The sequence below is a fragment of the Odocoileus virginianus genome, chromosome 12 (genome assembly GCF_023699985.2).
Source record: "Odocoileus virginianus isolate 20LAN1187 ecotype Illinois chromosome 12, Ovbor_1.2, whole genome shotgun sequence".
NCBI classification, from domain to species: domain Eukaryota; kingdom Metazoa; phylum Chordata; class Mammalia; order Artiodactyla; family Cervidae; genus Odocoileus; species Odocoileus virginianus.
In genome coordinates, this window is record NC_069685.1 from 52,711,257 (window position 1) to 52,738,939 (window position 27,683).

The 27,683-nt window shown below is 45.5% G+C and overlaps 1 protein-coding gene across 1 annotated transcript in view; it reads right to left on the reverse strand.

Annotated features, from left to right (window-relative positions):
- Positions 1 to 27,683, reverse strand: part of SRRM4 (serine/arginine repetitive matrix 4) — a 508,596-nt gene that overhangs the window by 346,008 nt on the left and 134,905 nt on the right. The window contains exon 2 of the mRNA XM_070475279.1: positions 14,000 to 14,120. The gene's annotated coding sequence lies outside the window, so the exon portion shown is untranslated. The remainder of the gene's footprint in view (positions 1 to 13,999; positions 14,121 to 27,683) is intronic.

Consider the following 27,683-nt stretch of genomic DNA (forward strand, 5'->3'; position numbering starts at 1 on the left):
TTTGCTTCAACTCATTCCCACAAATATTAAACATCTACCCTGCTTCTGCCTCATATCAGGCTCTCAGTAAATACTTCTTGAATAAATTAATCAATCAGTGAATGAATCAATGAACCGATGAATACAGGTGGACCACCTAGCTGGGCACAGAGCCTCTGGCTAAGACCCCACCCACTCCCTGGATATCTCCTACCTATTTGATTTGACAAATGAGCAAAGTGCTGAACCACCTTTACTAAGAATCATACCTCTATTCATGCGGAGTGCTTTCCAAATTTTTCAATTCCTATGTGACGTCTCATTTTATACCCATCCCATTCACAACCTTTCAGCTTGTTGGAGTGGGAATGGAGACAACTGAGTGTGAATGAAAGAATTTTAGCTCCTAAGTTCCAAAAACATTAAACTCTAGTTCTGGTTTTGACAGCATCTGCCACTAACATGTTATGTGAACTGGGGATGGCCTCTTCTCCATTCTGAGGACCAGTTTCCTTGTCTTTAAAATGAAAAGGGTCAAACTAAATTTAAGATCAAAGAGTCCCTTCTGGTGCTAACATTTTAGGATTCCAATATCTATCCAAATAGGAAGGAACAGCAGAAGAGGACCAAATTTTATACATCACAAATTTCCCCATGATTCCTCAAATCTCATCTGTGAATCTCTGAGTACAATTATTCCTACCAGTAGGAGATGCTGTTTTATTATGTGCTCATCATATTCTTGCTTCCCAGGTGGCGCAGTGGTAAGGAACCCACCTGCCAATGCAGGAGATGCAGGAGACTCAGGAAGTGCAGGTTTGATCCCTGGGTCAGGAAGACCCCCCGGAAGAGGAAATGACAACCCACTCCAGTATTCTTGCTTTGGAGAATCCCATGGCAGAGGAGCCTGGCGGTCACAAAGAGTCAGACATGACTGAGTAACTAAACATGCACACATCATGTTCTTGGGATTATTCAGGGAATGCTGTATATATTATCTTGCTTATTCTTCACAACAACCTGTGGGCTTGATGTGTCACCTGTAAATGTTTTCAGCTTCCAGAAGCAGGAAACCTGACTATCAAGCAGGAAACCTTAAGCCATAAGGACATTCTTAACAAGGAAATTAGATGTCCCACTGCTGGTTCAGCATCTCAACGACATGATTAAGTGTCCTGGTTCTTATATTCTTCTGTCATTCTTAGACTGCTGGTTTTTCATTTACAGATATGTTGCCTCATGATCACAGGATGGCTGCCAAGGTTCCAGACATCATATTCCAGACATTATAACCCCACACAACAACACTCAAAGCAGAAAGGAGGATAGGGAAAGAGAGAGATTTATCCTCAGGTACATACTGCTCTCTTTTTTACTGGAGAAAAGTCACTCCCAGAATCCTCCATGCCATCTTCCCTTTTAACTCACTGGCCAAGACTCAGTCATGTGGTCACCTCTGGCTGCAAGAAAGGCTGGAAAAGTACCTGCTTTGATCAACTGCTATAATGGGAGGTAAACAAGACCAAAAAAAATGACATATGCTATTGGCTAGAGAACCAATAGTCTGTCCTAGTCTTTATTCCCATTTCTTTATTTCCAGAAGACTGAGGCTTAGAGGGGTTAAGTAACTTGTTCAAGGTCACACAGTGAATAAGTGGCAGAAGCATAAGCATCATTATGCCCAGCTCCAAACCTGTGCTCTTAACTACTGCCAAATCCCACCCTGGGCACCAATTAGACTTCAAAAAGTTGGATGGTGGACAATTTAAAGGGAGTCATGTTTTCTAAAAGGATATTGTTGAAGGAGAACAAGGATTTTAAGTGAGACTTGAAGATCCAATGATGAAAAAAGTAGGAAATGAATCTACTCTGGAAGACAACAAGATTGTACTCAGATACCTGGCAGGCTGGTGAAGATGAGGCAGCATAGTCCCAAGCCCTTGGCATCCTCCCCCAATTACAAGTTTGGCTCCACACAGCTTTTGCCTTGCCTGCGTCAGCACAAGCAGCTGAATCAGAAGATGGTTCTCCTGAGGAGGGAAGCAGGAACCCTGGAATGAGCTGGTCAATCCTGAGCCATGTGTCAAGGGGCTCTTTATAGCATAATCACTCTCTCTGATGAAGGCCAGTGGTGACAGGCCTTTTAATGAAGGGTAACAGTATTTTGCATTTAAATATACTCTGCCACTGACTCATTACTGCAGTAGCCACCATAAAGACAAGTAAATCAAAGGGAAGAAAGAGTTTGTCAGGCTTAGGGAGAAACCAGGCTAAGATGTAAACCACCTAGGACCCTCATGATCGCCGCAGCCAATGCAGGTAGCTCCTGAGCCCTCTTTGGTGAAGAACAAGACTGCATGGAACATTTCCATCATCACAAAAAGTTCTATTGGACAGTCCTAAATTGGAATGGGGCTGGAGGACAGTTACTTTCCCAAAGGAAAATCAAGATGCTGGGACTTGAAGAAGGGTGCATGGATATTGAAGAAGCAAAGCAGAAGCCCACTGAGAGTCATTCTTAATTTAAAAGTTGCAGACTTCTGAAACTAAAAAGAGCTATGACCTTGTCCCCAGGGGAGCATAAAACTGCAAACAATCCCACAAACACAGATTTCTGCTTAGCACTTCAGAGGGGTCAGAGGCTCTCATAGGCTCCCTGAAGCTAAACAATGAGCAGTGACCCCAGTTCAGAATGACTGGTGTCCAGGGAATTTTAGCAAGACAGTAAGGGCTGGGGGGAATAACTTTTAAAGGCTTTACTGCCTGAGCGCTGTCTCCAGAGCTTCCTTTATTCTCCACCTCAGTGCCCTTAGTCTAGGAAAAAGAAGAATTTGTCTCTACTCCTAATTATTGGGTAAGGCACAAACGATGCAAATATTATGCTAAATGAGGCCCCTTAAAATAGCAGAGAGCAAACCAGTGCTGAAGATGCCTTGTCATTTGCAATTTGCAAATGGGTTTGATGCCTTTCTTCATCCTCTCCCCACTCCCCACTCCTGTGGTTGATGTTAATCTGAATTCCTGAAGGAGTCACCTTCCCCCTAGAAAGTTGTCCCTTGAGGGGAGGAGGGGAGGAAAATGGAGGGATGGAAATGTGGCTTGATTGCCTACATCTGATTAGTAATTACATGCCAAGAGTCACTCTGGAGAGGAAACACTGTCACCCTCTGATGAGGAAAAGGTTTTGAGAGGCAGATCTCCCAGATGGAGGGTGGAAGAGGAAGCTGATGAGAAGGGGAGGGAGGTGGTAATAGATATGCAATTGAGGGGTTGAGGCTAGTTGGATGGGGGAGAGGCAGGCAGGTTATTCCCTCCTTTGTCAGCATTTGCACTCCACCATTCATCAGCACGTGTGACCTTGAGCTATGGTGGCTTAAACTGTGTGCCTCAGTTTTCTTGTCTGTAAAATGGGGATAAAGCTCATACCTGCTTCTTAGAGCTGTTGTGAACATTGAATAAAATCTTATTACAGCCCAGGCATCCACACACACTCCAGTTGAGCCTCCAACTGACAAGACATCATGCTTGGGATTCTTCGAGACCTCAGGAAGGCCACCCTGGTCTCTGCCAACATAGATGCACATCCTTTAAAAATGACAGTCTATAACCAGCCTCCAACTACTGTGTCACCAAAAAAGGAATGCTGGCTTGGGCAATCCTAGACAAAAGCACCCAAAAATGGCATATTTGGTTTTAGCTATTTTTGTGAACTTCTTCACCATAGGTGATGAGAAAGGGATTCAACTCACCAAGCATTCTCAGTTGTTCTAAACGCAGGCAAGACTCTGGAAAGAAGGACTCTCTTTAAGTACCTCTCCCAAAGGGGCGTGGACGGCATAATACCTAGTGAATGTTCCTCCCCATTCCTCAAAAAATAGAACATGTGACTCAGCTTTCAAATTGCTGAGTGACCTTGGGCAACTGGCTTAACCTCTCTGGTCCTCAGTTTCTTCATAAGTAAAATGGAAATAATAAAACCAGGTTTCTGCACTGCTTGTTCTTCCCTCTGCATTTCCTTTTTTTTTCCTAAATGACTTAGGTGAAAGCCCCTCTCCTCTGCCTTTATAAAGAGCACATTCACCTCCTCCCAGAGTAAGCCCCTCTCCTCTGCCTTTATAAAGAGCACATTCACCTCCTCCCAGAGTATACAGGCCTCATCTCATTTCCTGCGATCTGCTTGGCTTCACCACACCCTATTTTCTGCTCCAAAACAAAAGAGGCCCATGTTGGCATTATGTGTACAGTAGACAAGTACAGTGATTAGACTGCAGTTTTGCTGATTTGTACTGGTGACATCATTCCAACCATGACCCTTCCCACTGAGGGAAGACAGGGGCTAAAGAAGTGGTCCTTAGCTGTGGCTGTCCGCTGAACTCATCAAAGGAGATTTAAAAATATTGATGACCAAGTTCAACCCCATCTCCTTACCCCCTCACTATTATTTTCCCCTGAGATTCTCATTTAATTCATTTTGGGTGTGGCCTAGGCATTGGGAATTTTTTTTAATCCAGGCTAGAGGTGGACATGACTTAGCAACTCAATCACCACCATCACCATATTAATTTGCAGTTATACTTGAGGACCACTAAGCTAGAAAAACTAGAGCTAGCAAATAATATACAGTGACAGGGTAAAGTCTTAAATTCATATTTTTAAACTCCACCATAAGGAAAATAATGATATATTTGACCACAGTTTTTTGGGCAGGGAGGCATACCACATGGGTTACAAGATCTTAGTTCCCTGACCAGGGATCAAACCCACAGCCTCTGAACTGGAAACGTGGAGTCTTAACCACTAAACTGCTAGGGAAGTTCTTGACCACAATTTTTTAAAAATCTTTTTTTGCTTTCCCCAAAACTATTAGACAAATTAGTACACCAAACAGATAACTTCTTAAAGAGAAACTGAAATAGATATGGAAGACCAGTGGGAAAGTATACATCCCCTGAGTTACCCCCAGACCAATTTTAAAGTTCTGTCATATATAAAGAGCCCCTGAAAATCAATAAGAAATATATAAGAAACATAAAACTCTAACAAAAGAAAATGAACAAAAGACATGAAAAATGATTCTCAGTAGAATAAATACACATGTCTAATAAGCTTATGATTTTTTTTTAACTCAGCCTTTTCAATAATCAAAGAAATGCAAATAGAAACAAGCCACCAGCTTTAAATCTATTAAATTAGCAAAGACAAAAAGAAAACCTCTATACTGGCCTGGATAAAGGAAACACTCTCAAACTCTGCTAGTGGAATTGTAAATTAGTTCAACCTTTCTAGAAAGCAATTTGGCAGGACAATCCCAATTAAGTTAAAAAAATATATATGTACATTTAGGCACATGAAAAATGCTGGGAGGATATAAAACAAATGTTAACAGCAATTTTCTTTCTATAATAAGATTAGTGTGATTTTTATTTTCTTTTTTATACTTTGCTGTATTTTCCAAATTTCCACAGTGAATATGAATTGCTTTCATAATGAGGAAAAAAGAAAAACAATGAAAGGAGACACATTTTTTAAAAACCTTGTTATGTTCTTTTGAAATGTGTTTTTTACCGTTTCATTCCAGGATGCTTGGTTTTGCAATGCTAAGCTCTTTATGAAGAGTTTTGTGCTTCATCCTGAGAGAATTGTCCAATAAAAGGAATTGGTTATTTTAGTACATCTAGTAAAAAAGAAAGCATACCTGCTCTGTACTCGGCAGACCTGTGTAGGTGTTTTCGCTTTGCCCCTTCTTGGCTGTGTGACCTTGGGTGAGTCATTCAAACTCTGTCAGGTTTGGATTCTGTATCTTTAAAGGAAGCCATTTAAGTATTCCTACCTGATGGGGCTGAATGAGATAGTTTATGTAAAGTGTCTCGGACCCTGCCTGGAGCATAGGAGGGGGTCAATCAATGGAAACCTATACAAACTACATGATGGGGTAAGTCATGAAATTCTTATAAATGGGAAGCAGTCATCCAGAGAAGAAAACTGGAGAAAGTCCCTCTTGGAGAAAATTATCTTGGAGATAAGTACACCTCATATCACCACTCCCATTTTACAGAGGGAATTCTATCAGAAAGGCACTGCATAACACTTGGCCCAAGACCCTCCCAGGACTTCAGGGTTAAGAGTCGAACAAGTAGCAGAGCCCAACTTCCTTTACTCTTGGAATATAGTCTGCTGCTCCCTGAGCCCAGAATGACCTGCCTGCTGTTCGTCTTCCCAGGTCTCCCCAGACCAACGGCAGCATCTCTTCCCACCGTCTACCAATATGATCCTCTCATGTTCACTGTAGCACATTTGTAACAGGAAAAGTGTCAAGTCATCCAGGTGTCTGTGAGCTCCCCAAGGACAAGAACCATGGCCATTTTGCAATCCCTGTGTTATGTCCCTAGTTTCGAGTCAGATGTGAGCTAGCGTAGTAAGGAAATGAAGAGCCAACACATTGGAAAAGACCCTGATGCTGGGAAAGATTGAGGGCAGGAGAAGAGGGTGACAGGGGATGAGATGGTTGGATGGTATCACTGACTCAGTGGACAGGAATTTGAGCAAACTCTGGGAGATGGTGAAGGACAGGGAAGCCTAGCGTGCTGCAGTCCATTGGGTTGAAAAGAGGTGGACATAACTGAGCAACTGAACAACAACAACAAAAAGGGAAACAGGAAGATTCAAAGGGCCCTGACCCCTGGCCTGCTGGCCACTCCAAACAGGTGATCTCATTCTTCCGCTAGCTGCTGTCAGGCAGACTCAAGAAAGTCAGCTACTGCCTGAACACAACAGGCAGGCTGTGTAAGATCTTGTAGGTCACGGTGAGCAGTGTGGCTTTTAATGGAGAGGCAGAGATTTTGCCTATTTGTTCACTGAAGTAGCCTCAAGAGCGCTGCCTGGCACAGGTGCTGTGCTATGCTCAGTTGCTCAGTCATGTCCGACTCTTCGCGACCCCGTGGATGGCAGCCCAACAGCATCCTGTGTCCATGGGCATTCTCCAGGCAAGAATACTGGAGTGGGTTGCCATGCCCTCCTCCAGGGGATCTTCTCAATCCAGGGATCAAACCCAGGTCTCTGGCATTGCGGATTCTTTACCATCTGAGCCACCAGGGTGGAAAGCCCGCCTGGCACATAGTAGACACTCAATAAACAGTTGCAAAAATAAATACTATGCAGCCAACAAAAATTCCTGCAACAGGAAGATATTTAAAATATATCGTTTCAGTGTTTTTAAAAGTTGATGATAGGAGGACTCCCCTGGTGGTCCTGTGGTTAAGAATCCACCTTATAAAAAAGAAAAAAAAAGAATCCACCTTATAATGCAGGGGAAGTGGGTTCGATCCCTGGTCTGGCAACTAAGATCCCACGTGCCATGGGTCAACTAAGCCTGAACACTGTACCACTGAGTCCACGAAACCCAGAGCTTGCATGACACAACTAAGAGAGCCCATGTGCCATGATGAAAAATCCCCACAAACATAACAAAGATTCTGCAAGAAGCAACTAAGACCTGATGCAGTTAAATAAATAAAAAATAAATAAAACTAAATTTAATTTAAAAGTGAAACTTTTCTTAAAAGGCTGATTACAAAAGAGTATAAAACTGGGCAATCACAAATTGTTAACAGTGGTTGGCTGTGAATTTGACAGGGTAGTGAATTTGCTTCCCTCGTTATTTTCTGTTCTTCTAACTGAATGTCCTAAAGCACTTACAACATCTGTGTAATAAAGGAGAGAAATAAATGAATAAATTGGACAAAGGAGTGGGACAGAAGAAAGGAAAGAGCTACGGAGAAGACAGGTTAATTCAGGCTGTGAAATCTAGTTCATGCCCTCACCTCCAACCTCCATCTCTTTCACACACACACACACACACACACACACACACACACACACACACACTGGGAAGCCCTCCTTCCCTTTCTTGGCCTTGCCCTTGGCAGCATTTCAGACTCTCTCTGCTTTTTCCAGCCCTCTCACCTCTTCCCTGAGGCCAGTGCCGGCAGCCCACTGCTGCCCAGACCACGGCAGAGGCTGCCTTCAGATCTGCGAACAAAGGCAATTAGCAAGGGCCTGCTGCCTGGCTCTTCTAATTGCCCACACTCCTGAAAAGAAAGGAATGACAGCTTTTTCTTAGGAAAGTAAAAACAACTCAACCATTAGGCCTACAAGTGTGCAGAGCAGGACTCCCCAAAGAATACCCAGAAATTGCCAGGGATGGGAATCATATGACAAGATGGCAACACTGCCCCAGGAGAGATGAGGCTGGCTAACCAGGATGGCCCCTTGCCTGGCTCTCTGAGGACTGACCATTAATCTCCTAACATGAAATCAGATCTCTAGAAAAAACTGGGTTCAAATCCCATCTCCACCATTCACTAGCTGGGTAGCCTGGACCAAATCACACAACCCCACTGAGCCTTAACTATGAATGGGAGCAGAGATAGCACCAGCCTCACGGGATTATTGTGGAGCTAAGAGAGAAAGCACCCAATTAGAACTACTGATTGCTGTCCTTTATGAGCATACCATTGCCTCTGCCTATGCACCCCTTCCCCCATCCCTTTCCCAATCTCACTAATTCTTTTTTTTTTTTCCCACTAACTCTTATTTGTCCTCCAAGTTCAGGTGTTCAGGTGTCATCTCTTCCAAAAAGCCTCCCTGACCCCTTCAGGCTGAGTTGGGTGCCCTTGACCTGGGCTCCTGGTTTACACACAGTTATCTGTGTAGGTCAGGGTGCATTGGTCGTGAGTGACAGAGACAGCCTCTGGCAAACTTAAGTAGCGAGGGAGTTTATTGGAAGGATGTCAGAGCTCAAGAAATCAATGTGAGGTTGGAGAATGGGCCTTGAGAAAGAACTAAGGATGCTCCAGGGAGCCAGGAAGTAGATTCTGGGCATGAGGCCACTGCTGGGATGGAAACAGAATCTTGATCCTTTCAGGTGCCTTATCCCTCTGCTGAGAATCAAATTCCATAGAGAACAGTAGACAGGCCTTGCTAAGGGCACAGGCCAGGTACAGCAGAGCCTCCAATTACAGCCCCTCTATGGGGAGAGGTTACCCCATAAAAGAACTGATCTGTGAAATATGAGTGGGTGCAGGTCAATGAATGAACAACTGAAATCTGTCTCAAATACAAGAAGGAATTTCATTTTATTCACCCCTCTCTGAGTCTCTAGCACTTTACTCAGTGTCTCCACTAGTTTGAATGAATGTGTGATGGGGAAACCACAGCCTTCAAGGGATGCGGAGCTAAGGGTCCCCTTTGGGGACCAAGGGGGTTAATGGTTAGAAACACAGGCTTGGGAGTCAGACAAAGCTGAGTTCAAGTTCTAGCTCTGCCTCATTTTTGACTTTGCTTTCTTTGACTTTGAGAAAATTGCTTTCTAGACTTCAGTTTCCTTATCTGTAAAGATATCTTTGTAAGTCTGTTGTAAGGATCCAAGAAGGTTCATGTAAAGAACTGATACAATGCCTGGGACATAATGGGGTCCCTGGGTATCACCAGTGGTAAAGAATTCACCTGCCAATGCAGGAGACATAAGAGACAGGGGTTCAATCCCTGGGTTGGGAAGATCCCCTGGAGAAGGGCATAGCAACCCACTCCAGTATTCTTGTCTGGAGAATCTCATGGACAGAGGAGCCTAGAGGGCTACAGCCCATCAGGTCACAGAGTCAGACACCACTGAAGTGACTTAGCACACACGCACGCTGGGACATAACAAGTGCTCAATAAACCACACTCCTAATACTCTCTTGTTTTTGTTACTGCTGTGATTCCAGCAGGAGATGAGGGGGAGGGGAGAGATCTGCTAATTGAAACGTAGAGCCTTATGGAGAAGGAGTCACTGTGATACCTGTGGGCCCTGTGGGAGGCCCCCAGATGACCCTGCCCCAAGGAAGCTCAGAGCAAAGTGAGGGGAACAGATGAACTCTCACTTGAGATAGAGTGTAAAAGTCGTAGTCTTTAAAAATGGACAAAAGTGAAACTAACATATGATGGAAAATGTATGCAGCCAGTAGAACCAGATGCAGGAAGAAGCAGAACTGAATGCAGTCAAGGACTGACTTAGCCAGCTCACTAAATTCTGGGGGTAAGTGATGAAACCACCCAAGTGAGACTGCTCCAGAAGCCACCTGAGGCTGGAACTTGAGTTGAGGTTCGAGTTAAAAGGCGAGCAGGAGGGCACTCCAGATAAGGGGCATAGAAGGAAACGAGTGTCAGGCCTCAGGAGGCTGTCTTAGCTCAGGCTGCTCTAACAAATGCCATAGACTGATGACCCCAATGATAGATACTCACTACTTGCAATTCTGAAGGCTGTAAAGTCTAAGATCATGCTATCAGTAGATTCAGTTCCGGGTGAGGACTCTCTTCCTGACCTACAGACACCACCTTCTCGCTGTGTCCTCATATGGTGGAGAGAGAATGAACTCCTGCCTCTTCCTCTTCTTATAAAGGTACAGATTGCACTGTGGGGGCCCCACCCTCATCACCTCATCTCAACCTACTTCCAAGTACTGTCACATTGGGAGTTACAACTTCAACATATGAATTTGGATGGCAAAGGGACACATTCAGTCCATAACAGAGACCTAGGTTGTAGGCAGGGGGAGCGAAAAGGGAGATGGTGATTTTACAGATGGTTTACATTTTTGGCAAATCCTGTCTCCTCTCTAGATCTTTATTCTAGCTCAGATAGGGGCACCCAAACATGGTCCTACATCCAAAGCAGTTGCTGAGTGCAGGAATAGAGATGAAGACATAGAGAATAGACTTGTAGGCTCAACAGGGGTAGGTGAGAGTGGGACGAGTTGAGGGGGTAGCATTGAAACACATACATTATCTTACGTAAGATAGATGGCTAGTGGGAAGTTGCTGTATCACACAGGGAGCTCAACTCAGTACTCTGTGACGACCTAGAGGGGTCGGGGTGGGTGGGTGACAGGGACTCAAAAGGGAGGACTGACAGATATCAGCCAGTATACATACATGTATGTATATAAAGGGGATGTATGTATAATGGCTGGTTCACTTTGTTGTATGGCAGGAAACAACACAACATTGTAAAGCAATTATCCTCCAATTAAAAATTAAAGCAGACCTTGTTCAAAGCCAAGGCCTAAAAATAGTGGAAAAAAAAAGTAGCTGCCGAGGTTTCCTTCAATAATTCAGAACCCTGGCTCTGCCCCTGATATACTAAAGCAGAATCTCCTGGGACACGGCTAGGAAATTTGGATTTTTTTCATTTCCTCAAGTGATTGTTCTTAATTGAGATAAAATTTACGTAATATAAAATTAACCATTTTCAAATGTACGACACGGTGGCACTTAGTACATTCACAGTGATATGCAACCACCACGTCTATCTAGTTTCAAAACACATTCATCATCCTGAAAGGAAACTCCTCATCCATGAAAAGGAAACCCTCATATCCCACAGCCCTTTGCTCCAGCCCCTGGCAACCACTAACTGGCTTTCTGCCCATATGAGTTCACCTGCTCTCGTTATTTCATATAAATGGAATCATATAATGTGAGTTTCTCTGTCTCTTCTTTCACTGCACATCATGTTTTCAAGGCTCATCTGTGTGTGTGTGAAAGTTGCTCAGTCATATCCGACTCTTTGCGACCCCATGGACTATACAGTCCGTGGAATTCTCCAGGCCAGAATACTGGAGTGGGTAGCCTTTCCCTTCTCCAGGGAATGTGCCCAACCCAGGGATCAAACCCAGGTCTCCCACATTGCAGGTGGATTCTTTACCAGCTAAGCCACAAGGGAAGCCCAAGTTTCGTCTATGTTGTAGCAAATGTCACAATGATATGAAATTCTGACAAGGTTCATCTATACTGTAGCAAATGTCAGAATTTAATTTCTTTTTATGCCTGAATACTATTCTGTTGAATGGATGGATCATGTTTTGTTTGTCCATTGGTCCACCGATGTACATTCAGGCTATTTCCATCTTTCAGTGACTGTGAACAGAGCTGTCCTCCAAGTTGTTTTGAGTTCATCCACTTGGGAATTGTCATTTGGGAACTGCACTTAAGAAAACCAGGGTTCTCAGACTTCAGTGTGCCTAAGGTCAGAATCACCCACAGTGCTCGCTGAAAACACATGCCAGGGCCCCACCTCCAGATACTCTGACTCGGTAGATTTGGGTGGGCCTGGAAACCTTCATTTTCAGTGAGGTCCCACCCTTCACTGTCCCAGCTTTTGGTACAAATGATCAAACCACTGTTCTGTAAGAAACTTAAAAAAAGGAAGTCATCCATGTTTGAATTGTGGGTACATTTTTTTTCCTATTTTTTTAAACACTTGCCAATGTCAAATATTCAATAGTGAGCATGTTTTATATTCAAAGTTATTTTAAGTATTAATGAATTTTTTAAAAAAGGAAAAGGATCTAATGGCCTGCCTGATTCCTAGCCTCTGCCTCTTTCCAGTCCCCTCCCTGCACCAAAAAAGGCTTCCTGAGCCCCTCCAGTGCTCTCCCCAGCTCAGGCTCTTTCTAAAAGTGCACACACACATTATGAAGGCCACCCTCTGATTTCTATGCATGGGACACTTTTGCCTACGGCATGTCATACAATTTGCTTACTTACTGTGTGCTTTTTGGAGCATCTAAAGAAATCAAAGCTGGAGGCTGGATCTCTGTTTGTTTTTCTACAGATAATGATATTCTCCCACCACCTAAGTTAACAGATTGAGGCTTGCAGGCATTTATGAGTGGTGTTTTTAATATGGTGCTGGAATATTTGCCCTATAAATTCTTAAGAACAGTCTTATAGATTGCCTATTACCAGCATTATGGACTATTAATAAGTCAGTTACAGGCACGTATTTTTGTTTTTTTGAAATTGCATTTTCCCTTTATGTTCACATTCTAAGCACCTAAAAATCAGAGAGAGACAGAACACTTGTGTTGGATGAGCATTGCAATTTCCCACAGAGAGATGGCAGGGGAGCAGAGTTGACAGCTAGGTCTGCAAAGGCAAACAGTTTGGAGCAAGGAAGAAAGAGGAGCAAGAGGCTCCCAGCAGTTGGGTGTTGTTGCAGTGTTTTAGAGTCACAATCCATCTCCCGGTGTCCTCAGGCAGCAAGGCTGAGCCTGCCACTGTCACTGTGATTCCGTTGCTGTAAATCCGCCCAGTAGTTCTCTACTCGGGCTGCTTTGTGTTAACTTTGCATTTAATGCTATGCTGCCCTGTGTGCAGTCACTTGAGGCTCGCTGGGACTCCAGCAATACTCAGCATGGTCACTTGGGAGGATGGATCCAAGTTTCTACAGCTCCCCTGCCCCTTCTCCCGCAGGAGGAACCCTGGGCCTCCTTCAAGTCTCCTCTCCGAGTTTGGAAGTTGGGGGGTGGGGTCCCCACGTCCAGCATTTCAGGCAGCTGCTGCTTCCCCACCCTCCAACCCTACCTGCACAGCACTGCTCCCCAGCTGTGGAACTCCGAGCTCCCTCGACTGGCACTGACCTCCCCAAAGCGGAGCATCATTCACCGCTCAGCCCGCCCCACGGGAGGAACCCCCAGCACTGGCGCTGGGCCACAGTGTCACACGCTTTGCATTTTACACATACAGCCCTTTCCTCTCAACAGTGCCAAGTCCACTATGAAGAAAGTCAAAGCCTCATTTTTTCTGTGTGTTTTTATCAGATCCCCTCTTTTCTTCCAGCCCCCAATCTTCTTGCTGGGACCAAGTCCGTAAACCCATGGAATGTCATTCCCACCAGCAGGTTCACTGGAACAGACCCCTTTGTCACCTCACAGTCTAGTTTCTTCTCGCTGAGCCTCCCCTGCGGTGCCACACTATGGAGTATGCATGCCTGTTGTGTCTGAACACCACTCGTTAAGGCTAGTGGAAACTTTTTTCCCATGATCCTCCAGTGCAACTCAGTCAATTCAAAGAGATACAGGGAAGAGCCTTTTCTGGCATCACACACACCGTGTGATATAAGAAAGTGCGGTTACCTGCTCTTACAAACCAGCTCCGTGTCTCAATGGCCTAAAACAATTAGGGTTTATTTCCTGCTGACCTCATAGTCTGATGCAGATGGACAGGTTTTCCTGGCGACTCTCCTCCAGGCGATGACTCAGAGATCCAGGCTCCTTTCATCAGGAGCTGTTGTGATCTTGAATACCTGACCTCCACAGTCACTGCAGAAGTGAGGGGAGAGGAACTATCAAAGAGATGCTCACATTTTAGCCAAGGGGCTAAATCACAGTCAGTGGGGGTCCAACATAATTGCAAAGGGAGCTGGGATATTTGATGTGTGCCCAAGAAGTGGCAATGGGATTGTTAGGGCATCTAGCCAGTCTCTGCTATCTACTCACTTTCCACTTCGGCTCAGCCAGGAATCCAGACACATGTGGATTCCCAAAGATCTTGTATATTTGTTATATTGGATTGGCCAAAAAGTTCATCTTGGTTTTTCCATATGATGTAACAGGGAGACTTGAATAAATCTTTTGGCCAATCCTATCCATCTATCTGGATTCTCAGGTGGTTCCAAGGTAAATCATCCACCTGCCAATGCAGGAGGCGAGGGCTTGATCCCTGGATCCGGAAAATCCCCTGGAGAAGGAAATGGCAATCTAGTATTCTTGCCTGGGAAACCCTATGGACAGAAGAGCCTGGCAGGCTACAGTCGACGGGGTCACAAAGAGTCAGACACGACTGAATGACTAAGCATACACACATCTATCTATCTATCTAGAGAACTCTGACAAATGTAATACAAACACCGAGTATGCATAAAGAGCTAAAAGATGTATACTATCTCATTTAAAACCCACAAAAATCACATGAGATTATTTTTATAATTGTCCCCAGGCCACACAGTATCAATGGTATAAATTTTATCTGAGCCAATTTAGCAAGAGATTGCTGGTGACTGCTACTCGAAGGAATACACAGTAAAAGCTGTCTTCTTTGAACACCCTGCTCTACGAAATGTCCCAGATCCTCCTAACAGGACTGCTACTAGAAGTATCTGAGCCACTTCTGGGTGGAGGGAGCGGGTAGGGGGAAGCACCCACCTCCTGTGTGCTAGGGGCAGGTCCATGTAAAGCAAGCTACGCTGCCATCCTGGGACACAAACTTTGTCAGTCCATACCTCCAGTCCTCAAGCCCCCAGTCTCCCAGCTTCTCACCCACACAATAGCCCTGGAGACCACTTGGGCAATATCTCTAGCCCAACCCTATCCCCAACCTCCCCCTTTTCAGGTCAGGTGCTTCTTGGGGCCAGCCCCTACACATCCTGTGCCAAGCTCCCAGCCAGAAGTGGACCAGCTGACAATCAATCAGGAGAGTTGAAACCCCTGAGAAGTTTCCCAGACTATCCCCCACCAGGCACCTGTTACTGAATCAGAATATTCTCCAGTGGAATCACACCTTGGATGGATAAAATGCTATTAACAATGCTCCTTCAAGAGAAAGTCTGTGTGGAGTTGCAAAGTTCGCTTATCAAATGAGCTGACTGATTCATCCATCATTGATGTCTACAGGAACTCAGGACTGGGGATACCTTGTGACAAGAATGTCCCCTTAGAGAGCAGCAGGCAGAGTGCCCCAAGATAAGGACCCAGGAAATGGGTGGATGGAAATGGGTAGCACCTGATCTGGTCATGGGACCCCAGAGTGAGGATGATCCGAGGCATTCAGGGAGCACCAGGGGCTTCTCTGGTGGTCCAGTGGCTGAGACTCCACACTCCCAATGAAGGGGGCCTGGGTTCAATCCCTGGTTGGGGAACTAGACCCCACATGCCAAAACTAAGACCTGGAGCAGCCAAATAAATAAATATTAAAAAAAATTTTCTTTAAAGGAGGCACCAAAAGTCTCTGGATATGAAACACAGGAAGCTAGAAAGGGGTTATTTGCTGATTTTGCCTGAGGTCAGCACTGCCCAAGATGACTTTGTCCTCCAGCCTCTGTCACAACCTCTGGCCTATTTCTTTGAAGACAAGGTCTGTGGTTTAAAACCAGAGGCTTTCAATTTACATAAACAGAAAGCCCTCCTCAGCAAGGTCGCTCGGCACAGTGGAAAGGCTGGACTGGAAGGCAGGAGCCTGGCTCTGGCGCTGACTTTCCACCTGGTGTGGTAGGTCTCTCACCTCTTCTCTCCGGGCCTGTTTTCTTGTGTGCAGCTGGGCCACACTGGAGACAAGAAGAGGACTGATGGAGCTGTGGGAAAGCCTGAGGCTCTGGTCTGAGTAATATCTGGGTCACATCCCAACCCAGACATACATGTAGCCCATGTGACCAATACGATAGATTCACCGGCACAGCCATCTGTGCCCTTCTTCTTATTTTTCTCCTCAGCAGAGGCCAGAAAGCTAAGTTCTCACACTTCTAAAGGCGCTTATAGCTTGAGGCAGTTATGGTCCATGAGGAGACACGAGTCTCTAGGGGGAGCATCCCTCCTAGAATGAAAGGACAAAGTTTCAAGAGAAAGGGTTTGCCATCCTTCTTCTTCTTGTGTAGATCATGGATAGGATGCTTGAAGGCACAGCAGCAGCCATTATGTAACCATGAGGAAGAAAGTCACACTATGAGAATGGAGAGGAGAGGGAGCCTGGGACCCTGTGGATGTTCTTGTGGATGAAATCTTGAGCAGCTGACAGCAAGCCTCTTAATTCATGAACCAAATAAAACCCTTGACAGATTTGTCACATCTCAGATACTTTTGTGCGTGCTCAGTCATGTCTGACTCTTTGCAGCCCTATGGACTGTAACCCGCCAGGCTCGTCTCTCCATGGGATTTTCCAGGCAAAAACACTGGAGTGGGTTGCCATTTCCTCCTCCAGCAGATCTTCCCAATCCAGAGATAGAACCCGCATCTCCTGCATCTGCTGCATTGGCAGGCAGATTCTTTATCACTGAGTCACCTGGGAAGCCCCTCAGATACTTGTTCTTGTAGCTGTGTGCGATTCTTACTGAGCTTGAGCCAGTTCATTCATGCTTTTTAAAAGTAATATTGATTGAGCATTTACTTTGTGACAGGCATGTACCAAGCACATCACATCTATTCTCTCCAATCTCTCACAATAACTCATTTCATAAAGGCAAATTTTGAGGCTCAGACAGGGTAAGTAATTTGTTCAAGGTGAAACAGCATGAATCTGACCTCTAGAATCTGGGCTGTTGACCACAACCTTTGCTTCCCTTTCCTGAGCCTCAGTTTCCCTATCTGCAAAATGAGACAGCAGGAGGCAGTGTTGTAAAGGAGATAAGGCTTTGATAAAGGTAAAGAATTTGAATAATTCGGAGAAACTCCAGCTCAAATCCTGCCTTCACCACTTGGTGCTGTGTGACTTGAGGCAGTAACTAAACCTCTCTGAGCCACAGATTCCTTTTCAAAAGCTGGGGACCATTAGGGAACCTGCCTCACTGGGTTGTCATAAAGATTAAGGTAAAGCTTCCCTGGTGGCTCAGAAGGTAAAGAACCCACCTGCAATGCAGGAGACCTGGGTTCAATCCCTGGGTTAGGAAGATTTCCCTGGAGGAGGGCAGGGCAACCCACTCCAGTATTCTTGCCTGGAGAATCCCCATGGACAGAGGAGCCTGGTGGGCTACAGTCCATGGGGTCACAAAGAGTCAGACACAACTGAGTGACTCAGCACAGCACAGCATGAAACTGTGAACAGGGAGCCCAGGGCGGAGCAGGCGCTTCGCTGGGACTGAGATCACCACCCCGCTCCCTTCAAGCGCAGGCTCTCCATGACCTTGGTGTCTGATTGCACATCAGTGAAATATCTGACATCCTTCCCTGGGGGAGAAGCACTCCTGTGGTTTTCCACATACAGATGACAAATTGAATATAAGAATTTTTCATCTGAAACCAACCATTTTTTAAAAAAACAACAGTTTACAACTTTGTTTACTCCTCACAAGGGTTAGACCAAGGCATCCAGCCCCTCCATGCCTCGGGTAATAGAGGAGAGAGAGAAGGGAATCACTCTCCAGGGTGCTTTGCCGGACTCCACAGCTAAGCCCGAAACTTAAAAACCTGCAAATGGGAGGGAAAAGGGTGGGGGGCGCAGAAATAATAAGCAGCAGGTTCCAGGGAGGTTATATAAAAACAATGAAATCGTAATATTTTCCGTGACAGATTTCATCAGTGCCGCCTGAGTGCATTCTATTAAACCTCATTTATTAAATTTTGAGGAACATAATTTAGATATAAGATCCTGGACAAACAGTTTTGCAGAATAGCGGAATCCGGACGCATCGCCGTCCCCCCATGCGTGGAGAACAGGCTGGCGTTTTTCATCTTGATGGCCTCACAGGGCTCTCCCTCTACAGCTTGTGTGGGGGAAGGAGGCAGTGAGATGAGAGGATGGAGGGGGCTCCATGCTGTTATCTGCCGCCTTTCTCCCCCCTCAGCAGCCGTTTGGAGGTGTCAGGCTTCCTGCCCTGTAGCATAAATATCTCTGAAGTTGATCGCGCATGCTTAGCTGTATTCAGGAATCTGTGGGCTGAAAGGAAATAGGTGCAAAGGTGCCAAAAAAGCAACATACGCACAGCATAAATTACTTATTTGGTTATCTAAGGGTCTCCCCTGAGCCTCCCAAGATTCCCCCTATCCACCTGCAGAACCTCATTTGCAGGGATTTACAAAGCAGGACTTGACCAGGGTCTTCCCAATGGATGAAACAGACAATATTTGTATTCGGGGATTTCCAGGTCACTGGGAAGTCTCCTTATCCCCTCTCAAACTCCCAGCCCAACACAATTCCCCTCACATCTGCCCCTTGCTTTCTAATGCTTGAAATGTCCCTTTGTAGACTTCCCTGATGGTGCAGTGGATAGGAATCCACCTACCAATTCAGGGAACATGGGTTCGATCCCTGGGTTGGGAAAACCCCACATGCCATGGAGCAGCTAAACCCATGCATCATAACTACCAAGACTGAGGGCTGCAACTACCGAAGCCAGCAAGCCTAGAGCCTTTGTTCCGCAACAAGAGAAGCCACTGCAATGAGAAGCCTGCGCACCACAACAAACAGTGGCCCACAGTCGCCGCAAAGCAACGAAGACCCAGCACATCCAAATATAAGTAAATAAATAAAATGGCCCTTTGTGAAAACCAAAGTGGTTAAGGCATGCCAGAGACTCTAGGTTATTTCATTTACTCCTCTCCTCAGCTCACTCAGGGCATGGGCTAGTGATCCTGCTTCACAGAGGAAAACACAGACTCGGATTGGTGAAGTGACTTTGCCAGGTTCACGCGGCGACTAAGTGGCAGAACCAGGAATCCAGGCCCAGGGGATGCTGTATACGATTTGAACACTCTTTTAATGGCAGGACACAGCACATCGATGCTCAGATAGAGGAAGTGTAGAAGCCTTTGTCACTGACAGCTCCAAATGAGAGAAAACCACCATGCAGGGCCACCCAGGGTTGCACCTAAGACAGGGGAATAGCAAGTTGGAGTTGCCACAGGGGCATCTGATGCAAGCACAGCAGGGCTGTCTGGGTCTCTGAGGTTCCCTGTGGACCAGCTAGTATTTGCTCTGGCATGACTAGGGCAGATGCGGCACGACCCCAGAGTGTGAGAGCCCTATAATCAGTTGCTCAAGACAATGAACTGACCAGCCTCCAAAAAGGGCCTCAAAACTGAGTCAAGACAGGGTTCGATCCCTGGGTAGGGAAGATTCCCCTGGAGAAGGAAATGGCTACCCACTCCAGTATTCTTGCCTGGAGAATTCCATGGACAGAGGAGCCTGGCAGGGTACAGTCCATGTGGTTGCAAAGAGCCAGACACAACTAAGCGACTAACACTATACACACACACACACACACACACACATATACATATATATAAATATTACATATATAAGGTGTGTATACATATATATATATCATACATGTTAGAGCTGAGTCTAATTCTAAATCCCACACACTTTTCCTCCCTCTGTGCTGAAAACACCTATAAACCTTGGGGTCACCCATCCTCGAAACATTCACTTGGTCATCACATCTTGTTGGCCCCAACACGTCTTGAAAAGTCTCTTGGATCAGTCCCCGGCTTGAGAAAGTCACGCTCAGATCTCTTTCACGAACTGTGAGGCCCTTCAAGAGAGCAGCACGGGGCTAAGAGAAAGAAAGGGAGGTCAGAGGTCAGCCTGTGTGTCCAATAGTGGCAGTGCCACTTGTTAGCTGCATGACCTCAGATACCGTCTCCCTCTGAGCCTCACCCGCACCTGCCCAGTGGGAATCAGAGGACAGTTGCCACAATTGATGGCCAGGAGGGATGAAGGCAGATTATCTATTGGCCATCCTGGCAGAGAGTCCATCCTGCCTTAATCCACTCACTGTTGCCGCTGTGATTCTCTCCGCTCCGCACAAACCTGCATTTCAATCTCACCGGCCACACTCTGTTCCCCAAACACCACCGTGCTCCTCCTTACCTCTCTACCTCGGCTGGGATGTTTTCCTCTATACCTTTCCCACTTCCCAGCATGCCCTAGTCATCCTTCAGAGCTCACCCCCATGGTCTTCTGAGAAGCCTTCTGGGGCCTCTCTTGAGAGTCTGTTGGACTGCAAGGAGATCAAACCAGTCAATCCTAAAGGAAATCAGTCCTGAATATTCATTGGAAGGACTGATGCTGAAGCTCAAACTCCAATACTTTGGCCACCAGATGCTAAGAACTGACTCACTGGAAAGGACACTGATGCTGGGAAAGATTGAAGGCAGGAGGAGAAGGGGATGATAGAGGATGAGATGGTTGGATGCCATCACCAACTTGATGGACACGAGTTTAAGCAAGCTCTGGGAGTTGGTGATGGACAGGGAAGCCTGGTGTGCTACAGTCCATGGGGCTGCAAAGAGTTGGACACGACTGAGTGACTGAACTGAACTGGAGCTTCTGCCCACCCCAGCAGAATCCACCTCTCCCTGCTCAGCGCTCCCTCCCACTCCATCAAAGTCTGAACACAGTTACCTGGTGAGAAGGAAGTCAAGTTCCTACCTAGCTCCCCCACAGTGAGCTTCATGAGGAAGTGCAGAACCTTATCATACAGTGGAGTGGTAGCTGGCTTGATGGATTAGTCAGGGTTCTCCAGAGAAACAAAATATATACATATATACATATATATACATAAACAAATATATACATAAATATATGTATATGTATATTTGTATACATATGTGTGTGTGTGTGTGTATATATATATATATATATATATATGGCTTCCCTGGTAGCTCAACTGGTAAAGAATCAGCCTGCAATGCAGGAGACCCTGGTTCAATTCCAGGGTCAGGAAGATGCCTGGAGAAAGGATAGGCTACCCACTCCAGTATTCTTGGACTTCCCTGGTGGCTTAGCTGGTAAAGAATCTGCCCACAATGAGGGAGACCTGGGTTTGATCCCTAGGTTGGGAAGATCTCCTGGCGGAGGGCATGGAAACCCACTCCAGTGTTCTTGCCTGGAGAATCCCATGGACAGAGGAGCCTGGCAGGCTACAGTCCACAGGGTCACAGAGAGTCAGACACAGCCGAGCAACTAAGCACAGCCCAGCACATATAGAGCTAGATAGATGGACAGATAGATAGTTTATCTAGAGACCATAGATGTATGTCTATCTATCTATATATATATATATCTGAATGAAGAGACTTATTATAGGGATAGGCGCATGTGATTATGATCTGCCCTCTACAAGCTGGAGACCCAGGAGAGCCAGTGGTATAATTCAGTCAAATTCCAAAGGTCCGAGAACCAGACACATCAATGTCCAAGGACAGGGGAACTCAACGGCCCACTTCAAACAGAGAGCAAGTTCACCGCTTTTCCATCTTTCTGTCATATTCAAGCTCTCAATACATAGGATGATGCCCACCCATGTGGTGGGCACATCTTCACTCAGTCTATGAATTGCAATGCTAATCTCTTCCAGAAACATCCTCGCAGACACATGCAGAATTAATGCTTTAGCAGCCAAGCTGACACTTGAAATTAACAATTGATGATGTACCTTTGAGTAGCTGCCTTCCCTTTCTTGTCTCACTCCCCCACTCCCTCACCTCACTCCTCTTCTTGCACTCAAATTCTTATCTTAGGGGCTGCTTCTGGGGAAATACAAATTGACACATAGTCCCCACTAATCCTGAGATCTTGAGCATGTTACTTAAATTCTCTGTGCCTCAGCCTTCTTGTCTATAAGTGAGAATACTTTTACTTATGGAATTGTATTATGAGGATGAGATGAGCTAAACTGAGCTTGGAAAAATGCCTGAAAATATAAAAACACTATAAATATAAGGTCTTATTATTCTCAAGGTCTAGCAAAGGACCTGGTATATGCCAGGGCTTCAGAAAATGTTTGCTGGTTAAAGCACATTGAGTCTCTCAGGATGGAGGAAAGCTGTATATTATGCCTTTTCACTCCACGTTAGTCAGGGTCTTCCAGTTGCCAAGAACTCACTCATGCTAACACAAGCAAGGCAGCCTATCTGAAGGATGCGCCTGCAGGAACAGAGACAGGCATCTCTGGGGAACTGCGGAACCACCAGCCAGGCAGACCACACCAGGGCAGGAGCATAACTGGGGAACACGATGGTGGCCCAGATTCCCTGAACAGTGCTGTGCGGTAGTCGCTCAGTCATGTCTGACTCTTTACAACCCCACAGACTATAGCCCGACAGGCTCCTCTGTCCATAGGATTCTCCAGGCAAGAATACTGGAGTGGCTTGCCATTCCCTTCTCCAGAGGATGTTCCTGACCCAGGGATTGAACCCTGGTCTCCTGCATTGCAGGCAGATTCTTTACTGTTTGGGCTATAGGAACAGTACTAATGAATGGGTTATCTTGCCACCCTCCTTGAGTGGCAGAATGTTTTTATAACTTCCCTCTAGAAACCTATCGCTCACACAGCTCGTCTGCTCCCTCTGTCTTGCCTCTTTTTGTACAACTTTGTGGTTCCACGGAGATCTCTGAGTTTCCAGTCACATCTCGTTCCCCTGTGAGTTCTGATCCAGGTGAGAAACTGGGATGTTTCTCATAGGAGTCAAACTGGGATGAAGACATCAGCTCTGGTGTGATAAAGCTATGCTGAGAAACACGGTGTAGACTTGTGACAAGAGGCAAGGATTCCACTCCTTCCCCCACCTCCTGGTCTAGACCTTGGTTCTTCCCTGAGCCAAGAGTCTGCTTTCTAGCCAATCTGCCCCACATCCACTGAGCAAGAAACGACCTGATAGGGGAGGGAATACAGGTCATCTCACTACCCAGGAGCAGGAGCTGAAAACATTCCTAACAGCAGGGCAACTGTGAAACCCGTTCTTGAAAGAGACTGAGCTGACCACTCTCAAACCTGTTCTCAGCCTCACCAACAGATCGTCTCTTCACCACCATTGATAGAGCGAGAAGAGGAGGGGGAGAAGGAGGGATGGAGTGATAACCTCCCTGATGCTTTCAAAGGGTAGAAATTGTTATTTTAATGGACTATGGCAGACTAACTCTGATAAATATTGTTTTATTTATAAATCCTAAAGCAGGTTTGACTGCATCTTATTTAGAGAAAAAAGAAACTTAAAAAAATAATAAAGTACATAGATTTAAAACAGCACAATGTAGAAATACTGTGTACAGAAACACTGAATAGTAGAGAGTGTTGCAGATTGTGGTAAACGAGTTTATGTGTCTATTCTGAAGGGCATACACAAAGCCCATGTGATAGTGGTTCTGTGGGTTAAAGGTATACAGAAGTTCTCAGGACTTACAGACCTCTTTGTCTCCTGTGACCAAGGTCAATATCAAAACAATCTAAAGGCTTCCCTGAGCTGTTGACTTTATGGTCATCACTGCACAGGCAGGAAGCCTGGGACCGAGAAGAGAGATTGTTTATAGGGTAGGTCTTGTGACCCTCGCCAGTGTTTAGGTGGGCATGGTCTTAATTGTGCTCCAGTTTTTGCTGCTACTGTAGCAGGTTTGACCCTACCAAGACACAGAAAGTGGGAGATAGTTGTGTTGATATAGGGTTGGTTGACTTTCCCAAAGAAATGGGAGATCCAGATTTTTATGTAGAACCATTTTGTCTCTTAACAGCTTTATTGGTTTATATTTGGACTAGAATAAACTGCACTTACTTAATTGTGAAGCTTCCTAGGTGACTCAGTGGTGAAGAATCCCTGTTAAGCAGGAGACGTGGGTTTGATCCCTGAGTCAGGATGATTCCCCGGAGAAGGAAATGGCAACCCACTCCAGTATTCTTGCCTGGAAAATCCCATGGACAGAGAAGCCTCATGGGCTACAGTCCATGGGTCACAAAAGTATCAGGCATGACTTAGCAACTAAACAACAAATGGCAGACTAGGCAGGGGAGGGATGAAACTTTTTTTTCTTGAAGCTACTAACTGACCAACATTGCCTATGTCTCTAGTTCAGTTTCCCAGGATAGAGGACCTGACTGGCCCAGGGACTCATCTTCATCTCTGAACAGCTAGTCTATGAATTGCTACCTCAAAGGCAATTGGTCAACCTACCCCTTAGTGCAAGCTGAAATTACTCTGTTCACTTATTTGTTTATCATCTGCCCATACCCCCACTAGGATGTTCCTGAGGAACGGGAATCTTGTCTGCTATGGCCTTTGTTTCATCCCCAGCATCTAGAAAGGTACATGACACAAAGTAGGAGCTGGATAAATATTTACTGAGCATGAGATTGAGTGACTGATTAATGCAACAAATACATGAATGAATGAACAAACCTAACAGGTTTATAAAAATCCCTACCTACATCCTCGAATCCTCTCCTCTATCACTCAGGGAACTCAGCTCTAGCCCACAGCTTATTTAGCCCTTGGAGCAAAGTCCCTCAGGTAATGAGACCCCACTCACCTAGAAGACAACTGAGTTTCTATTGTCATGGTAGCGTGCCTCTGATCCTCATAAAAGCAACTCAGCCAAATGTTCCTTCCAACCACTGGAATCTTTTTGAGAGATGCTCTGGCCAACATAATTTTCTCCATCTTATTCTACTTGCAGTGATTTTTTTTAGCCCCTCTTGAAACTGGACCACTGCCCTGATTACCTGCTTCTTAATCCAACTCTTCTCTGCACCAGTACCCTTGATTAACGCATTTCCCATAGACAATAAACTCTTCTTCCAGCTCACAATCCAGGGCATTATTTAACAGAAACCTAAATCCAGCATGCTAATGAAAACAGCTATTGCAAATAATCCTTTAAAGGGATTTTAAGTACCCAGTACCTACTAAACTGATGCAAATTAATGACCTTTCGGAGGCTTCTAAAAATCCACTACACTATTCTTTTACCCAGAATGGAAAATCGATGAGGTCACAGATAATAAGAAGCACCAGACAAGTCAGTCCCAAGTTTCATCACTGCTGAGCCTGACACAATGTTAGAAGGGGACAGTGCCCTGGAGAGCTCAGAAGAACAAGGACGTCAGCATTGCTGAGATAGACGGAGATGCCCCAAAGGAAGGGACTCTGTCCCCATTTCCTCGCTTTGGTCAGAGGGACCGGGAAACTTAAAAGTTGAGCTGGACTCATGAATAAATAAGACCTACAGGGTGACTGTGCAGATCAGAGGTAATATGTGAGAAGTGCCAGCACATAGCAGATGCTCAGTAAAGGCTAAATGTTGTTAAGATGAAAGGCACACACCGGTGCCATGACAGTAGGGACCTGGAAAAGAGGATCAGACCAGGAGCAGGGATGTCTAGGCACCAAAGAGTTTTGTGCTCTAAGCAAAGTGGAAGCTCTGGAGCTCTGAGTTTTGTAGCTCCAGGACATGGGTTTAAGGGCCTCTATGAAGGGTCAGTTTAGGAAGGTCCTAAGTTAGCTGGATAGCTCAGCAGTAAAGAATACACCTGCAATCCAGGAGACGCAGGAGATGTGGGTTCGATCCCTGGGTTGGGAAGATCCCCTGGAGGAGGAAATGGCAACCCACTCCAGTATTCTTGCCAGGAAAAATCCCATGGACAGAGGAGCCTGGTGGGCTAGCAGGCACATAAGTTAGTTGACTAGTTGAGAGGGCAGAACAGAGGCTTCCCCTAAAGGGACGAAGATCTCTCCTGAGGCCAGGGTGAATCTCTCCAATGCTGAAAGTCTACACTGAACCAGAAGAGTCTTTCCTTGAATTCCTCTTCAAATTCACAGTGCACTCTCTCTACCCTTTCTCACCATCCCTGTCCTCTGATTTACAGCTTTAGGTTCACTTCCTCCAGGAAGCACTCTTAGACTTTTGTAAGCTACATACTGCTTTTCCCATCTCTATATCCCTATGACATTCACAATCTGCAGCAAACAGTCTAGGCTGCTTTTCTCACCTTATACCTTACTGGTTTCTGGTAAGGAGTTTCCCAGGTGACACTAGTGGTAAAGAATCCACCTGCCAATGTGAGATCTTGAAGCCCTCTTGAGGGTTCAGACTCTGGCTCATAGCCTCATGTATCCCTCACAGTTATGTTTTCTAATCTAGGGCTTCTCATGTTGTAATATGCACATGAATTCCCTGGAGATCTCTTGAGCCTTAGATACTGATTCTGCAGGTCTTGCGTAGGGCCTGTGACTCTGCATTTCTAACAAGCTTCCAAGTGATGTCGATACTACTTTGAGCAGCAAGGATGTAGAGCATCTTACCAACATTTTTTCTTCAAGCTTTTAATATGTTACATATCTAAAAAGATAAAAAGTCTACTCCAGGAGTTCTCTGAGCCTTTAGTGGGTATTATGAACGTCAAAGAAGAGGTTATGGTGGGCAGTGTCTCCCAACAGAAGCCCCTGTTCAAGGCCTGTCCTATAGCATTTATCTCATTATCAGACACACATCAGTTGCTAATAATAAGAGCAAATATTTATTGTATCCTCACTACAGGCCAAGCATTTTATATACATCATCTTATTTAATTATTCCACTGAACACTGTGAGGTACATACTATAGGGCTCCTCATTTTAGAAGAGGAGATGGAAGCTAAGAGGAGTTAAGCCATGCACCCAGGTGAGTGTGGTAGAGTCAGGAATTGAACCTCATTAGTTTTGACTCCAGGGCCCTCTATTTTAACCACTGCACTTGATCTCTAAGCCTGGGCCCACAAATCTTCCCTCTGCCATGAATAACGTTTAAGAGTCCTAACTTGGTGAGTGGACCTCTGTCTCAACGGCAATCAGTTTTGTCTAGGTGTTCTTTTTTTTTTTTTCACACAGCTATGAGGTTTTTCCCCTCTATGGTGAACATTTACTAATCACATATAGGAAAGAAAAACAGCACACTTCTATTTCAGCTCAGAATGTGTCTGGCTGCAAGTAAAGAGGACAAACAGGTATTTGTTCTTATACTACAAGATGTCCAGAGATGTTGTCCAGTCATTAGGTCGTGTCCGACTCATTGTGACCCCACAGACTTCAGCATGCCAGATGAAGTGGAGCAAAGTGATGTCTCTGCTTCCTAATACACTACCTAGGTTTGTCTAGGCTTCCTACATGGTGCCAATGGTAAAGAATCTGCCTGCCAGTGCAGGAGATGCTAGAGAGACAGCTTTGATCCCTGGGTCAGGAAGATCCCCTGGAGAAGGAAATGGCAGTCTACTCCAGTATTCTTGCCTAGGAAATTCCGTGAACAGTGGAGCCTGGTGGGCTACAGTCCACGGGGTCACCAAGAGTCGGACAAGACTGAGCACACACACAGTTCTATCTAAGCATGTTTGTCATAGCTTTCCTTCCAAGTATCCAGAGATAGACAGAAA